The sequence below is a fragment of the Macaca mulatta genome, chromosome 14, assembly GCF_049350105.2.
Source record: "Macaca mulatta isolate MMU2019108-1 chromosome 14, T2T-MMU8v2.0, whole genome shotgun sequence".
NCBI classification, from domain to species: domain Eukaryota; kingdom Metazoa; phylum Chordata; class Mammalia; order Primates; family Cercopithecidae; genus Macaca; species Macaca mulatta.
In genome coordinates this window covers 118,603,867-118,621,231 of record NC_133419.1, presented here as the reverse complement: position 1 = coordinate 118,621,231, position 17,365 = coordinate 118,603,867, and the positions used below count along the sequence as shown (strand labels likewise).

Below are 17,365 nucleotides of genomic sequence, written 5' to 3'. Positions count from 1 at the left end.
GCTGCCTTGGAGCCAGTCTTCCCACTATAAGGTTAGGTCTGCAAAGGCATCACGTTGACCTGATCCCTGTACCTTCATATCCTGCACAGATTGAACAGGGATGTCTAACGCTCAACTTTAAATGATTTCAACATCGTCACCCCCTATGCGCCCCCTCACCCCCCGACCACTTGATCCCTGCCTTCTGACTAGATGTTCAGGAAAGTGTGCTCTTCACTCTGGGGTGTGGAGGCTGGGGTGTTGTCTAATAGGGTACATGGTGTACAAAAGGAGCGGCATGAATAGGTTGCAGACATAGAGGTAAAACTGGGAAACTTTAAGACCTCTCCAGAATCCTTCAGTTTTGGAGAGTGCCCCCAGCTCCGCCCATACATGGGCTGGATCAACCTGAGAACAGGATGCCTTAAGGACATCTAAGAAGCTGACATATGATGACATTTTTCCTCAAGAGGATGCTCAGGGCCTAAGCCACACAGTGGGAATATAGTCACGGGGGAGGAGGACTTGGAAGAAGGTTGAGTTAGCCGTGCTGGGGCCCTGGTTTGCGGTTGTTCTAGCCTGGGGTACTCAGGCTGGCGAGCATGGTGGAGTGAGTGGCGTGAGCAGGAGAGCCTTTCCTAGGTCTGCCACCAGGTGGCGCCCTAAGCCAAGTCCTGGAAGGCCAAGCTAGCCAAAAGGGAGCCTGTTCTCCAAGCCACTTCCCAGGAAATGACTCAGGGGAGATGACTTCATCAGTGGGATGTTCCTCACTGGGATCAGTGGGGTGAGACCCAGGAGCACTGCATCACCCCATTAGAGCTGAGCTGTTCTCAGGGTGATGAGTGCCATTGGGGGTGGTCTCTTGACTCATTCATTCTTTCTCTCATTCTACATTCATCAGCATTCTAATGAGTTGCTGCAAGGTACAAGGCAGTGCACCTGTTCTAGAGCGACACGGCAAGCATTTCCTCAAAGAGACTCCTGTCCTGCTCCCTCTTGAGTTTGGACAGTGTAGTGGGAGGATGGGAGTGAGGGCCAAAAACTGGTGTCTGAGCATGGAAAAGGGGTGTGAATGATGCTATGGGGAACACCCTGGCTCAGCCCGGCCCACAATTCTATCTCAAACTCACTCCCAGAGTGCTGGGATTACAGATGAGAGCCACTGCACTCGGCATAAGCTTTTTCTAAGCACATATCTCATCTCCCCCACTAGCTGAACAGTAAAACAGGCCAGGTCATATTGCATTCACCACTATCTCACCAGCTCCCACCCAGCCCTGCTTCCCCAGGATTTAGCACAGTACCTGGGACATTAGGGTGTTCAGTGAAGATCTGATGATGATGAATCCGTGGGCCATCTGCAAGGAGGTAGTAGGAATGTGACAGAGGCCCTGCCTGGCAAGGTCTGAATGCCACAGATATTACTAAAGATGTCAAAGGTCACTGAGGCAGGGAGGTGCAAGACACTGGACATGAGAGTAGCCAGCAGCTCTCTTTTTGGAAGCAGCCATATCTCAGGCAGCAGCTGGCACAGAGAGGCCTCCCAGCAAAGCCATCACTACCCTCATTTTTATTCTTGTGCCTCCGTATTGCAGATGAACATGGATTACATTTATTGTAACACTGTGGGTCCCACTAGACAAAGACTTCACACTCGTCTCCTACTGGTTTGAAATCTCCTGGTGATAGAAGGATACAAGACAATATCATTCCCTGGGCTCAAGAATAGGTAATGATATTCATTATTTATTCGTTCATGTATTCATTCATTTGTTTAGTGCCTACGACACGTCACCCACTGTGCTAGGTAGATACTTAGATGCCATAATGAGCAGAAAGAGATATGGCCTGTCTTCACTGAGTTTAAAATCTTGATAGACAGCAATCAAATTATCATACAAATATAAAATGATGGCTCTGATTAGTGCTACGGATAGGCACATGGTGGCATGAAAGCGTGTCACAGCAGGATTTAACCAGGAAACAAGCCCCTCCTGCACCAGTATGGAAGGAAACCAGGAAACCAGTATGGAAACAGATGTCCAAGCAGAGCTGCATGTCCTCTCAACTGAGACCCCCTGCTTCCACACTGACTTCTGTCCCCCTAGAAGTTGACTGCTTTGCATTTTGTTTTGGGGGCTGTCATGGTCTGAGGGGCAGCTAGAAACACAAGCTCTACCACATTATGGATTTGATCAAATAGCAAGATACCCAATGGCCCAATGGACTGTCCAGGATTCACTAATCACCTATTCTATCATTTCAAGTGGAAAGTGATTTTCCCCAATTTCAGGGAGATGAGAAAATAGGGAGATGAGAGTTTCAGGATGGCCAACGCATCCAGGTTTGCCCAGGGCTTTCCCAGTTTTAGCACTAAAAGTCCCACATTCTGGGACTGTTCTGGTTTTAGAATTGAAAGTTCTGCATCCTGGAAACTCCCTCAGCCCTGGACAAAACAGGACCTCAGTCATCTTAACTCTAGTCTCTGCCCAACACTGCTTCTCAGCTTCCTCTTCTGCAAGCTGAAGAAGTTAGACTAGAACAAGGGTTCTTGGTCCTGGCTGCTAATTAGAATAGGCAAGGAATCTCTTTAAAAAATACCAATACTCAGGCTTCCCCACCAGAGATTTGGTTGGTATGACACCCAGGTGTCAGTGATTTGTAAAACTTCCCATTGATAGTTTTGATATGAGGTCAGGAATGAAAACCATTGCTCTAGTTAATCTAAAGTTTTTTGTGGCACTCTGATTCTCATCTAGGATGAGTTAGTTATATGTGCATCCATTAATTCATTTATCCCCAAGCTCCCAGGGCTGGCCGGAGTTGCCATTGCTGTTCCTATTGATGACATAATATACTTCTTTCTCTCCTTCATTCTCTCCTTTGCTGCTCTCTCCTCCCTACCTCTTATTGCCTGAGCTTCTAAGGCTGCTTGTCTTCGACTGTGATCACAAGGTCAGGATCACTTGGTGATGTCATTTCCTCTGTCTCATCTCTGTCTTGGTCTTCCCCTTCCCCAGGGTCTCTGACTCCCACTAAAGAAGCTGAAAGAGATCTCTGGGGAAAGAGCCAGGTGCTGTTCCAGAAAGTCCCTTTCTCATCCTTCTTTCCGTGAAGACCATTTCCAGTGTATGCCTCTTCCCAGGTGGGTTTTATTTGGGGGTCAGAGGGTGACCCTCCTTTGCACACTAATGTTAGGGACTGGCACAGTCCATGTGAGGACCCTAGTCTACCTAATATTCTGGGATCCAGCCTTGAAATCTCCTCAGTGCTGATGGCAAAGGGGCTTGGTATGTGGAAGAAAGTTCCAAGAACTACAGTGCTCCACGGCCTCCACCAAAAACAGACTTTTTCCTTTACATGAGATAGAAATGGCGCTTTCATCCTCTCAGTTATTTAAGTACAACCTTTTGAAGTCATCTTAACTTCATTTCCCTCATGTGATCTTGCAGCAAGTCAGCTCTACTTCTAAAACAGATCCACAGCTACCAGCCTGGCCCACGCCCCCATCATCTCTCAGCTAGATAATAACAGGGACCTCTAAATTACTCTCCCTGCCTTTCTCTGGTTTACCTCTGAGAGTTATCTTTTAAAAACATAAATCAGGGAGTGCCATCAATGTAATTCACCATATCAATATACTAAAAAATATGATCATCTCAATAGGTGCAGAGAAAGCATTTGACATATTTTAACTTCTATTTATGGTTTAAAACTCTTGGGAAACCATGAACTTCCTCAACTTGATAAGGGACATTTGTATCTATAGCTAACATATCTCTTAATGGTGACTGAACGATTTCTCCCAAAAATTAGGAGCAAGGCAAAGATGCCTGTTCTCGTCATTGTATTCAACATTGTACTAAAACCCCTAGCAAGAAATAATTACATTTTAATTCAATACTGTACTAGAACAGCAAAGTACTAAAAACAAATAAAAGGTATATATATCGTAAAGAGACAGGTAAAACTGTTCTACTCACAAACAACATCTGCATTAAAAAAAAAAAAACTCAAGGAATTGACAAAATATCTCATAAGTAATTTTAGCAAGGCCAAAGTGTCCAAAGTCAATATGCAAAAATCAATTGCATCTCTAGCAATGAACAATTGGAAATAGATACTTTAAAAAATACCATTTATAGTCACATCAACAAACATGACATCTTTAGGGATAAATTTAACAGAATGTATGTAAGAGCTATACAGTGCAAACTATAAAATGTTTCTGAGAGAAATCAAAGAAGACTTAAAAAAATAGAGAGATATACTATGTTCATGGATCATAAGACTCAATATTGTTTATTTCTCCCCATATTGATCCACAGAGTTTTTGCAATCCTAATCAAAATTCTATTTGGCCTTTTTTTGTAGACTTTATCACGCTCATCCAGCTTGGTGGCTCATTCCTGCAATCCTTAGCACTTACTAAAATGTGGATTCCTTATTAGAATCCTCATGTATTGTTCACCAGAATTTGTTCCTAATTTTTCACAAGATTTGTTTGGAACTCCCAGCACCTAGCCCAGACCTTGCATATAGGAGGCCCTCAAAATTATTTATGGAAAATTTCCCCAGAAGGTTAACAGAGTTACCATATGACCCAGCAATTCCACTCCTAGGAATATCCCCAAAAGAACTGAAAATATATGTTCATGCAAAAACTTGCACATCAATGTTGATAGCACCATTATTCATGATAGCCCAAAAGGGGAAACAATTCAAATGGCCATCACCTGATGAATGGATAAATAAAATGTGGCATATCCACACAACGGAGTATTATCCACAGTTATTCACAATACAAAGAAATGAAGTACTGATACAAGTGTCAAGTCCAAGGGAAAACTTCTGCTTCACCCTCTGAAGTTTTGTTGAAAATCACTCACATGAGGCGGATTAATAGGAGAAAGGGTACATAAATTTATTTGATCATAGTTTTAGGTGACACAGGAGCCTTCAGAATGAAGACCCAAAGATATAGGGGAAGATGTCCATTTTTATGCTTAGGTTCAACAAAGTATGGACAGCCGTGTAGAGAAATATGATTGGACAAAAAGGGTCTGATCTAATGCTAACAGACTGAGTATGGAAATCCAGTAAGGCTGTCCATCTAGACTGTTGTTGGCCCCTTTGAGCATGTGTTCCTTCCTTCTGGGTATGGGGGTCTAATGACCTACAGTCAGACAAGGTAGGCCACGTCATGTTTTATGGCCAGTTTTTACACTGGTGGTGTGGAGCTGGGGAGAGAGATTGATACTTTTAGGTTTTATGGCTGGCTTTGGAGAAAAGAAGTTTGGGTTTCTATGACCCGCCTTGGAAAAGAGGGATTCCAGTCTGGGATTCCAGTCTCCACGGCTGACCTTGGGGGAGAATGGGACTAAGAAACAGGAGGGCAGGAGCAGGTCAGAGAAAAACTTTTGTTTCTGGGGTCTTCATTTTGAGGTGTTGTTTTCTAAGTCCCAACATAAGCCACAGCGTGGATGGACCTTGAAAACATGATGATAAATGAAAGGAGCTGGCCACAGAAGACCACACAGTGCATGATTCCACTTACAGGAAATGACCAGAATAGACACATCTATAGGCACAGAAAGTAGATTCATGGTTGCCTAAAGCTGGGGGAGGGAAGTTGGGGAAGTGAGTGCTAAAGAGTAGAGTATTTATTTTGGGAATGATGAAAATGTTGTAAAATTTATTGTAATGATCAATCTTACACAACTCTGAATATACCAAAAACCATCTAATTGTATACTTTAAATGGGTGAACGGTATGGTATGTAAATTCTATCTCAATAAAGCTGTTAAAATGAATGAATGGACCTGCCCCTTCTGATAGCCTCCTGGCTCTAGAGGAGACACAGCAGGTGGCCCATGTCCCATGAGCTGGTCTCTGGACCCAGAAATGCACAATTGACAGGTGGCAACTCATACTATTTGTGAACATGCACCATTCCCGTCTAGGACCTCAGCTGCATGGCCTTTGGAAGTGCTGGAAGATGGTGGGAAGGGGATCTTGGAGGGCCAGACAAGGTCCAGGCCCAGGAAGCACTTCTGGCAATGTTCTCCCAGCTCTCTGCATCTAGAACAAAGCATTCTTAGTCAGCTAGGTTCACCCCACCCAGGGTAATTACCCTCCTTAGCCCCTCTGTGTGTGTCATCTGCACACGTAGGTAATTAAACTGAACCAGGGGCCATGACTCAGCTACTCTGCCTCACACCAGCCCTGGCCCAGTGCAGACTGGGAGAACTGGCTCTGCCAGGCACTGGGGGTGAATGGACAGCCAGGGCACCTGGTGCTGAGCAGAGGATCGGGAGGTAGCACAGGAGGACTCGCTGGTCTTCCTCACTCCTCATCCCAAAACTGGAACCGAGAGCAGGTGGGGCCCAGGTGGGTCCAGGCAGGGCTGGAGATGGTTGGCTGGTTAAACTTGGGGTTAGCCTTGAGGCTCTGAACTCACTCCTATGCCAGAGCCTGTGGTTCACTGTTGAACCAAAGGAGCCTGGGGCAGCCTCACACTCCGAGGCATGGGCTGAGGCCTAGGAGGATAGACCAAGCCCAGGAAGTGGGTCTTGAGCATCCTGGCCTCTCAAATACCCTGCCGCAAGATGTCAGAGGGCTGCTCTGGAATCACAAGTTTCAGGGAACAACTACTCAGAAGAGAGGATCTCTGAAATTCCTTCCAGTTCCTATGTTCTGCACTTCCGATTGTTAATATTCGCTGCACACTTACTCTGTGCGATGGCTCTATCCACATGATCTCATTTCATACCCACATCCCTATACGGTAGACCCTGTTCTCCCGCCCTGGTTACAGAGGAGGACATGGAGGCTTGAGAAGTTGATTATTTGCTCCAGGTCCCGGGCCTTCCATGTGATGGAGCCTGTATTCAAATCCAGGTCTGCCTGACTCAGAGACCAAGGTCTCAACCATCCATTGCCTATACTCCTTAAATCTGTAATTCTAGAAATCCAGGCTCTCCTTCTGGTTACTTTGAAGAATGTATGTGTGATGTAAGAACCATCTCATGAGGGTAGAGCTGTGATTAATTCAATCAGGGTTATTTTATAGGACACAGTAATTTTTCTTTGTGATGAGAAGACCAGAGGAAGTAATTAAGTTATTAAGCAACTATTGTTTGGTACATAGTAGAGATTTGATAAAGACTTATTTATTGAATAACTGATTGCTTAGATTTGTGCTAGATCTTCTGAGGGTATGCAAAAGAATTATATCAATTAATTAGTAATTATTTATTGAGTGCATGGCATAGGCAAAGTACTGGTCAATGTTAACAGTCAGACCAGACTTCTTTGGATTTTTAAATTCTGGCAATTAATTCAGATAATAATACTGTCCAAATGTAATGAAATACATTTGTTAATCCAGCTTGACAGAAGCCAGTTTGCAACTTTTGTTTTAGACTTTCTTAATATGTTAAAAGTTCCCACACCCAAGGCTATTGAAAAAATTAGGATTAAGAGAAAAATTGTATGATAAAGTTGTATAATGCCATACACTATCATTTTCATTGATGTTATCTCATTTAATCTTTACAATCTGAGATAGATGTCATTCTTCCGGTTTTGTGGAGAAAGAGACTGAGATTCAGATAGTAAGCTTGTCAGGAATGCAATCAGAATTCCAACAGAAGGTGGAGGAACCTGTACACTCTACAGCTTTTTATAAAAGCCGTAATCTGGTCTACACTCTGAACCATGATGTTATATTGCCTTATAGATAGGGAGCTGTTTCCAACAGAAAACCAACCACAGAGAACATTGGAAGCTTGTCTACACAAAGCATTGTCAAGTAACCCTCTCCAAGAATCTCTGTGTGGATAGACCTTACTGAAAGCTTCATGAATTCTCTGGAGGACAGAATGACAAAAACATTTCCACATCTGAAGGTGATGTTGAATTGGGAGATTGCATAGAGAGCAGTTTCAGAAGTCAGATGGATTTGGAAGCAAACCCCATTTCCAGAACTTGTCAGCTATGTGGTCTTGGACAAATTGCTTACCCTTTGTTTTTTATTTTTCTTTTCTTTTCTTTTCTTTCTTTCTTTCTTTCTTTTTTTTTTTTGAGATGAAGTCTCACTCCGTCACCCAGGCTGGAGTGCAGTGGCACCATCTTGGCTCACTGCAACCTTCGACTCCTGGGTTCAAGCGGTTCTCATGTCTCAACCTCCTGAGTAGCTGGAATTACAGGGACACGCCACCACACCTGGCTAATTTTTGTTTTTTTAGTACAGACAGGGTTTTGCCATGTTGGGCAGGCTGGTCTCGAACTCCTGACCTCAGGTGATCCACCTGCCTCGGTCTCCTAAAGTGCTGGGATTACAGGCATGAGCTACTTATCCTTTTTGAGCCTCGGTTGCTTCTTCATCTGTAAAATGGGAATGAAAATATCTATGCATAAGATTGCTATGAAGACACTGCACCTAAAGAGACTTCAATAAACATTAGCTATTGTTTTTCTAGCAGCAAGGCCCCAAGGTGAGGAGGGCAAGGATAAAGGGGCATGAGGCTCCTCACTGAAGGTGAAGGTCATGAGGACAGGCACAGAGTCAGGCTGTTCCTGCTCTATTTTAGTAGCCTGAGCAGTATTTGGAACATGACAGGTACACTGTAAAGAATTGTTTATGGAATGTATAAAAGCTAAGCAAGATTCAGGGGCTGAGTGAGTGGGTTTTGATTTACTAAAATGGAAGGGAGAACATCCCTGCAAAATGCTTCATGACTCTCACTTTAGGGCCACAGGTCCTGAGCCAGATATTTTGACTCAAGGAAGGAATGCTGGCAGTTATGATAGACAATTTTGAATGCAGCCTACTCATGGGCGGTCCAAGGTGGCAACGACCCAAAAGACCAATGGAATCTGGATGTTTTCCGGAAGGATTCTGGAATTCAACCGGAAACCTTTTCCTCTCTTTGTGTTATGCCCCTCACTCAGTGCTTTTATGGTTAAAGGGTCTCTGTCAGGAGCTACCAGAAACATCATAACCCCTCAGTTTGGGAAAACTAAGGCCGAGAAGGAAAACAATAGAAATCTCTAGATCCTCCAAGGCCAAACTGAATTCTGACAGGTTAGAAGAGGAGCATCTTAGAACCCACAAGTATTGTGTGAAGACAAACGGTAGGAAGATCTGTTTGCAGAGAGTTTTAAACTTATAGTAAGAACGTCCAACGTCATTATAGTACTTCAGAGTTCCCCAAGATTCGTCTCACATGTCACTTGATCTTTAAGTGACAGGCAGAGCAGACACATCTTTGCTGGATCACGGTTGACAGAACTAAAGCGAAGTGATTGACCAGGGTTCCACTTCTGGGGAGCAGCCAACCCAGGGCTGGACCTGGGCCATGACGCGTTGTCTCTAAGAAGTGCTACAGGTTGGAAATAAAGACAGGTTCAAGGGAAGTGTTTACATCTTTTTTTTTTTTTTTTTAGACAGAGTTTCACTTTTGTTGCCCAGGCTGGTGTGCAATAGCGCGATCTCAGCTCACTGCAACCTCCGCTTCCCGGGTTCAAGGGATTCTCCTGCCTCACCCTCCCGAGTAACTGGGATTACAGGCATGTGCCACCATGCCTGGCTAACATTTTTGCATTTTTAGTCGAGACCGGGTTTCACCATGTTGGCCAGGCTGATCTAGAACTCCTGACTTCAAGTGACCCACCTGCTTCGGCCTCCCAAAGTGCTGGGATTATAGGCGTGAGCCACAGCACCCGGCCCCCGTGTTTGTATCTTCACGGATGTTGTATCTATCACAGCTATGAAGGGACTCTGAGGCTGTCTGGAATGTACCATTAATGTTGCGAAGGGCATAGCTTTGGAGGTATTTTGCTGCGAGGCTCAGCCAAGCCACCAACCTTGTGGCTTTGAGCAGGTTGTCCAGCCTCTCTAGGCTTTAGCAAGAATGGTACTTGTCCCATGTACCTTGGAGGATTGTCCTGAGGACCAGATGAGATAAAGGAAGAGAATGTGATGTTACAAGTCTTAATATTACACTGGAAGGTATCACCAAACGTCCTCTGCTGAAGACAGCCTCCTGGTCCTGTCTGCCTGTGGGTCTGACGCAGTGTGTGTAGAAGTTTCTCTACCCAGGGCCAAGTCAGATTAAGTGAGGTCAAAGGATGCAGAGTGTGGCACAGGCTCCTTCCGAGAGCTAGAGCAGGAATGTAACACTTGGGTTAGGAAATGACCTTGGAGTTTGTTCCACTTTTCTATGTGCACAGAAAAAAAAAAATCTTATTCCTTTAGATGAATTTGTTCTAAACAGAAAAGTCTTTTGAAAGCTGAAAAAACAGAAAGGCTCATGTTTTCTTTCCAAACGAACTCTAGAATACTACCAGAGAAATGAAATTGTGTAGCTGCATGCTCAAAGATCTGAAATTTATTACGTTAACTAGGCTTGAAGTCTGAGTAACTTTGTATGCTTTTTAAATGATTCACATTCGAAAAGCAAGAAAAAATCAAAATGCATAAAATTTCATTTCACTGAGCAAACAATATAAGTGTCTGTCTTTGGGTGACAGTTGACAAAACACAGCATGATTAATCTGGGGACCTGCAGGAGTTCACCTTCAGTGACTTCACACTCATCACCTGCTCGGATAAAAACACATCTGTCTGAAGCAGCTGAGAAATGAAACTGGGAAAAGAATGGCATCAGAATCAAGTATTTCTTTTCAAATACTGTGAGTTGTAAAGAGAATAGATAAAGGTTCTAGTGAGAATGTACGGATTTAACATTTTAAATTTTATTATCAAAACAGTAGATTGACATTAACAAAATTAAAAAACACAATGACTCATTATACTTCTCTATGCCAGCTGACATTGTTATGGTAAGAACATAGATGTGGAGACAGAAAACATAGCTTTAGAACGAATCATTGCAATGAATGTGAGAATTAGCTCCGTCCTTAAACTGTTGACGCTGGGAAGTGTATTTCTTTGTGTCTTTGCTTCCTTGTTGGAAGATGAAGAGGGTAGTAAGAACTGTATTAGAGTGTGCTCAGAGGACAAAATGAAATAATATATATGTACTAGCACTTTGCAAATGTGAGTTATTATTTCCTGGTGTTCTTTTAATTTTTATCCGTAAAGAAACATGTAGTTTCTCCTTACAACTTTTATTGATTGCATCTTGCACCTGTTTTTGCTTTCCCTCTGGTTCTGACCATCCTTCTGTTCCTGTCTTTCCGGGCTATGCTTAGGGGCATTTTCTTCTATCTCAAACTGTGACTCTGTGTCCCCCCCTCAGATTTTCTGTTTCACAGTTCTTTGACAAGGAACTCCAGATCACCTGATTACCTTTGATGACTTCCTTCTTCTGTGCCAAATCTTCCTACCTGGAGACCTCTAGTTTCTCCAGAGTTGAAAAGGACCTCACTTTTTAAGATGAGAAAGCTGTAGTCCAGGGGTCACCTGGGAGGAAGTTGCCCTGCTTAGAAGTAACAATCTCAACAAAAGCCCAGGTCTGAAGTCTTAAGCCAGATCTTTCTCCACCAAATCTCTAGCAAAGGATGCTTCTCTTTGGACTTCAGATCCAAAGTACATATCTTGGCCAGACATGGTGGCTCACATCTGTAATCCCAGCACTTTTGGGGGCCAAGGTGGGAGGATCATTTGAGGCCAGGAGTTTGAGACAAGCCTGGGTAACAAAGTCAGACCCTATCTCTACAAAAAAAAATTAAATTAGCTGGACATGATGGCACACACCTGTAGTCACAGCTACTTGGGAGGCTGAGGTAGGAGGATGGCTTGAGCCCAGGAGGTTGAGGTTGTAGTGAGCCATGATTGTGCCACTGTACTCCAGCCTGGGTGACAGAGTGAGACTGTTTAAAAAAAAAAAAAAAAAAAAAAAAAAAAAAAAAAAAGCACATATTTTAATACTCTTCTCTCTTGCTCAGAGTCCTATTTGTTGTTGAAACCATGACCATGTATAGTATATATGTGTATGTGTGTGTGTGTGTGTGTGTGTGTATATATATATATATATATAATGTGTGTATAATCATATGTGGGCACTAGGTACCACGTCCTGTGTCAAATGTGTTATACAAACGATTTCATTGAATGGACAGAAATACTCTAAGAGGAACCATTATCCCCATTTGATAGATGAGGAAACTGAGGTTCTGAGATGGCCATTAGCTTGCTCAAGGAACATAGAGGCGGTACATGGCAGAGCTGTGATTCCACAGCTATCTGACCTTAAAGTCCCTCCTGCAAACCACTCCACACTCATCTCTCTGAATGTCCCCTTCGCGGGGCAGCCTAGAACACCAGGCTGTCTCTCTGTGGTTCGTGTAGCCTCTGGCATCTCACCTCCTACTCGAGAAAGCCTTCTCAGGTGGTTCAAAGGGAGTTAAAGATGGTCCCGTCTGAAGGTGGGATTCTCGAGGTCACAGTAGTCAGCCACTCTCACCCTTACCCGCGCTGTGAATGTTCGACTCCAATGTGTGCGGGAGGGGCCCATGCTTGTCCCTGCCAGGCTTAAGCCCTGTCTGTCAGCATCACGGATCTGTCCGCAGCTACCTCATTTCTGTGGAAAAGTTAGCAGCAGTCCACTGGGTATTTCCAGTGAGCAACGGTGGGGGTTTTATGTAAAGAGTCAGAGTAAGCATGTGTAAACATGGCTGCAACTGGCACTTCAGGAGGGCTGTGGCCCTTGGGCCTTGTTTTGGAGAAATCCACTGAGGGAGGGGTTGGAACCACCTCCCAGCAGAAGCAAGTGAAGGAACAGGTGGGAAAAGTGCAGACACAGAGGGTCATCGAGCTGTCGCCCTCTAGTGTGAAAAGGGCTGTCTTGGGGAGGTGGAATTTGACTTCTTCTGTGGGTCCTCTCAGAGGGGAACAAGGAGCTACAGACACACCATAGGGGTGAATTACAAGGAAAAGCAACTGTATCAAATCCTTCTTTGGAAACAGGTGGTGCCTAGTCAGTCAGAACTGTCCCCAGACGGAGCGATCTGGGCGCAGGCCAGACAGCCACCAGGCAGGGGTGTTGCAGAGGGTCCACGTGAGAGGGCTGGGCTGCTTTTGCCTGGGAGGTACTGGAGGGCAGGGCAGCCTCTTCCCCTGCCCACTGCCCACTCTTCAAGGGGATAGGGGCCAACTTGACTGAGACTGACAGCGTCCTGCCAGAGGCTTCTTACCTAGTTTATCCCATCTAATCATGGATTTTATTTTATTTTATTTTATTTTATTTTATTTTATTTTATTTTATAGACAGGGTCTGGCTCTGTTGCCAGTGCAGTGGTGTAATCATAGCTCATTGCAGCCTCAAACTCCTGGGCTCAAGGGATCCTCCCACTTCAGCCTCCTGAGCAGCTGGGACTACAGGCACGCACCACTGCCCCCAGCTCATTGGACTGATTGATTGATTGACTGATTGATTGTAGATAGAGTATCTCGCTTTGTCCAGGCTGGTCTCAAACTCCTGGCTTCAAGCAGTCCTCCTGGCTCAACTTCCCGAAGTAATGGGATTATAGTAGTGAGCCACTGCACCCAGCCTTTAATCATGGAGTGTTGACCATGCAATGACAAGAATGCCAATTATCAGAAGAAGAGCAGGGATTTGCCCCTCTCTGCCCCCTGTTGTCCTGAACAAGACACAAAGGGGCAGTAAACACCATGACTAACAGAAACCCTGTGACTCCTGCGTTTAAGATCCTAGACTCTCCGAACCACAGGCCTGCTGGGGAGTCATCAGGTGGTCTTTTGGTTTCCTGCCCACACTTATTTCCCGGCATCCCCTTCTGGGTGTGCCAGTCTTTTCTCCCTCCCCTTTTCTCTTTATCCAGGGGAGAAGCCCAGTATCTGCTGGAAATAGGGAACCTTAGAGTTGCCCCACCAGCAGAGTCCCCTGAAAGCCTCCCTTAGAGTTGCTGAGAGGCTAGTTGGGGACCAGGGACTCTGTATGGACACATGGGCTGTTTTCTCTTGGCTTGAAAAAAAATGATCCACATGATCTGCCCTCCTCTTATCGTGTCTGGATGACCTGGCACCTGAAGCGAGTCCTGGGGCAGTGACCCTGCTGGGCTGTGCTCAGGGTTCAGCATTAAATCTTAGGGGAGATTTAGATGAGATTCCAGAAAAGGGAAAATTAACCTCTAGTGACAGGAAGCAGTCTGGGGCTGGGATGGGGTGGAGAATTGACTGCAAGAGGTGGGAGGAAACTTTTTGGGGTGATGGGAATGTTCTAGATTTTGATTGTCATAGTGGTTACACAGGTGTGCACATTTGTCAGCATTCATTTAATTGTTAACTTATTATTGATGCATTGTTAATTTAAAAAACCAAATCTTAGAACAGATTGGCAGCAAGTGCCATGTTCAACAAATGGTCAGGCAGGCACCAGTTTGTTTAATTCTGAGGACTCCTGTTCAGCCACAACAAAGAACATATAAGCCATGCAGATTCGTGGAAGACTGAAAATGAAGTAATACTGCACAAAAAAGAAGGAACTAGGGTGGCTATGCATAGTGAAGACAATAGCTCTCTAGGGCTCCAGGTCTGCTCTGTGCAGAGAGGGAACTCACGCCCTGGGAAGAGGCCTTCCTTGCTCTTGGTTGGCCCGGATGTTTTGAGCAGCTGGGACAATATCCTGCAGAAAGTAGAAGGAATAATCACAAGGGAAAATGGGGCCCTGCTAACATGTGAGTAATAAAAATGAGAGACAAAAAAATCCAGATGGAAAACTGATCCTGCCTTTACTTAAAATTCTGATATTTTATTCACCTTGGACTTTTTCCATTAATGCAGATTTTTAAAATATTTCATTAAAACATGATTTATCTTGATTATTTGGGCACTCTCTTAAATTGTGCAGCCTGGGCAAGTGCCTCACTTGATCACTGATGTCCAGCCCCAAGGGAAAAGCAGGAAGAGAGAACCGGCCTCTAGTCCAGAGAACTCAGCAGCGATCAACCTCTGCAGGTCTGGAGTGGGGAGAAGCACGGCTAAGACCACAGCCTGGAGGGACCCAGGACAGCCCTGGAAGGCTAAGTGGGGTGGGAGAGACCTGCCTGGGGCTGCAGCTGGGAAGACCGCTGGGCTTCGGGGGTGAGGGCAGTACAGACCATAGGAGCATTAGTGTGCTAGGCCCAGGGGTGGCTCCTGGTGACTCACTCCCTTGAGGGTGGCCCCACTGTCTCCCTTCTGCCCTGCCGAGCCTCTAAGTATGTAGTTTGTTTCCCAGCTGCCCTCAGGCCTGGAGGGAAGCCCGCCTGTTGTGCCAAGGGTAGTGGAGAAGCTCAGAAGTGGGGCGCAAAGTGGGGAAGGGTAGGCAAGGGCTCCAAGCAGGGACTTGGGAGGTGATTCAGGGGTGAAGCTGCTGATAGACTCAGGAGGGAGGAGCACGGGCCCAAGGTGGGAACTCCGAGGAAGATAACAAGGCTGGGAATAGAAGGCGCAGAGCTCTGTTTCCCAGACTGGAGCCCCATGAAGGAGCTCTCAAGGCATTGGGGTAGTGGTGGCTGGAACAGCCATGGAAGCGGAGAGCTCGGAGTTTAGTCTCAAAACAGTAGTGAGATTTTCTCACGCCTCACTCTCCTGGCGAGCTGCCAGGAATGTGTGCTTGTTTGCATGGCTGACATGTTTTCTGTAAAACTCCCTCCACTCCACATGGAAATGACCCAGGTAGGAAATGACCAGGGTACAAACGGGCCTGACGGCTGGCCCACACTCTCCCAGGGGTTCGGGGAGCAGAAGGTGGGTCCCGGTTCTGCAGAGTAGTCAAAGGTGGGCCTGGTAGGCGTCCTTCCAGAAGGCAACCAGGGAGCTGGAGGAAGAAAGCCAGGGACCAAGGCCAGAGAGAAGGAGGCAAAGGGAAGTGTGGGAGGCAGAGAGAGCCTGGCATTGTACAGTCAGGAGGACAGCAAAGGAGGCCGGGAAGAGGGGGCCAGGAAAGGGCCAGGCCAGGGTCACGTGGGGAAGTCAAAAGCGGTGCAGGCCTCCAAGTCCAGCTCCATGGGGGAAGCATCCAGGTCTTGCGCTGCCCCAGCGCCTTCACTCTGGAAATAGGAAAACCACCAGCAAGGAATGTCATGCCTCAGTGTCTCCCCCACCGCCTGCCCAACACATCAACTGTGTCTTCTCCCAGGGCAGGGCCCCTGCCTTTCTGTTCTTTGCCCACCACCCTCACTCCCCAGCAGCCACCGTGGGCCCGGTGCTGAGTAGCTATTGCTTGCTGAACCGAACTGCCCTTGGAGGGGATGTCACATGGGTCAGGTGGCTTGGTCAGTGAGGACTCTGGGATAGGGACAGTGTCCCTGATGGAAACCAAGGAAAAGAGCAAGAGGTGAAAGTGACATTCCTTCCCAGCCTGCCCAGTGCCCCGTGCCAGACACTTCCTCTGGTTCTATGTGTTCTCCTCATTTTCCCCATGAGGAGACCTGTCAGGCCTTGCAGGCTCCCCTCAGAGTTAGGGTTCTCATTCCCCCCGACTCGCCCAGACCCCCGAGCCTGAGGTTGGTGGGACCTTCAGGGAAGGGCGCTGGGGGTGCCCTTTGGAGACCAGTGGCCTGCTTGGGGGATGAAGTGGAGGCCTTCAGATCTGGCCTGGGGGTGCCAGGGCTCAGTGGCAGCCAGAGAGGGGCTGGGCTCCTCCCTAGGAGAGAGGGAAGAGGAAGAGCTGAGGACAGGAGGCCGGTATCTCCTCAGGAGGACGTATGGGAGGAGCCCCTTTGTCATGGTGGGCCGGTGGATGGGGCAGGAAGGGGATGTGGCCTGTGGCTGAATTCTGCTCTCTTTGAAAGCCAGAGAAGTGGCTCAGACAATATGCCAAGATGAGAAAACTCTAGGGTCCCTGCCTGGGCCCTCCAGGGTGCTCTCCTCCAGCCTCTTGCCTCTGGGTTAGATTTCCCTCAAGATACCCTCAGCTGGGGCAGTTTCCATTGTGAGCTAGAAGTTTCTGTTTTCTTGAATGTAAATGGGGGAGGATGGTAGTCACTTCCTTTCAGTTTTTGCTCAAATGTCACCACAGAGAGCCCTGTCTGACCATCCTGTTCCCAATGGCCAGGACTCCGCCTCCCCTGCCTTCTCGATCCTTTCGCTGCTTTATTTTTCTGAACGGTACTTCTCACGTTCTAGGAGGCTGTGTAACTGATTTATTGATTTCTGTCTGCTTTTTCCCCCAACCCCCAAATCCTAGAGCCATAGGGCAGGAGCCTTTGCCTATTTTGTTCCTGTGTCCCCAGCACCTAAAGCAATGCCAGGCACTCAGTACATATTTGTTGAATGAACACGTGAAGGATGCATGTGAAGTGTTTCACAGGACTCTTGGCATCTTTAGATTACTGCTGCTGCTGTTGTTTGCTGTGTGGCTTGAGCACATTCCTTAGCCTCTCTGGCCCTCTGTCTCTCCATCTGTAAAA

The 17,365-nt window shown here is 46.3% G+C and overlaps 1 long non-coding RNA gene across 1 annotated transcript in view; it reads left to right on the top strand.

Annotated features, from left to right (window-relative positions):
• The window catches only part of LOC144334471 (uncharacterized), a 40,427-nt gene extending 37,303 nt beyond the window's left edge, over positions 1-3,124 (top strand). The window contains exon 4 of the long non-coding RNA XR_013404320.1: positions 3,000-3,124. This is a non-coding gene — a long non-coding RNA (uncharacterized LOC144334471). The remainder of the gene's footprint in view (positions 1-2,999) is intronic.
• Positions 3,125-17,365: the final 14,241 nt, after the last annotated feature.